Below are 528 nucleotides of genomic sequence, written 5' to 3' on the forward strand. Positions count from 1 at the left end.
AGCTTTAGCATCATTCCTTCCAAAGAAATCCCAGGGCTGATCTCCTTCAGAATGGACTGGTTGGATCTCCTTGCAGTCCAAGGGACTTTCAAGAGTCTTCTCCAACACCACAGTTCAAAAGCATCAATTCTTCGGCACTCAGCCTTCTTCACAGTCCAACTCTTACATCCATACGTGACCACAGGAAAAACCATAGCCTTGACTAGACGGACCTTTGTTGGCAAAGTAATGTCTCTGCTTTTGAATATGCTATCTAGGTTTATCTATCATAACTTTCCTTCCAAGGAGTAAGCGTCTTTTAATTTCATGGCTGCAGTCACCATCTGCAGTGATTTTGGAACCCCCCAAAATAAAGTCTGACGCTGTTTCCCCTGTTTCCCCATCTATTTCCCATGAAGTGGTGGGACTGGATGCCATGATCTTTGTTTTCTGAATATTGAGCTTTAAGCCAACTTTCCCACTCTCCACTTTCACTTTCATCAAGAGGCTTTTGACGTTACCTCTTCACTTTCTGCCATAAGGGTTGGT

The sequence above is a fragment of the Bison bison genome, unplaced genomic scaffold (genome assembly GCF_000754665.1).
Source record: "Bison bison bison isolate TAMUID 2011002044 unplaced genomic scaffold, Bison_UMD1.0 scf7180017864068, whole genome shotgun sequence".
NCBI classification, from domain to species: Eukaryota; Metazoa; Chordata; class Mammalia; order Artiodactyla; family Bovidae; genus Bison; species Bison bison.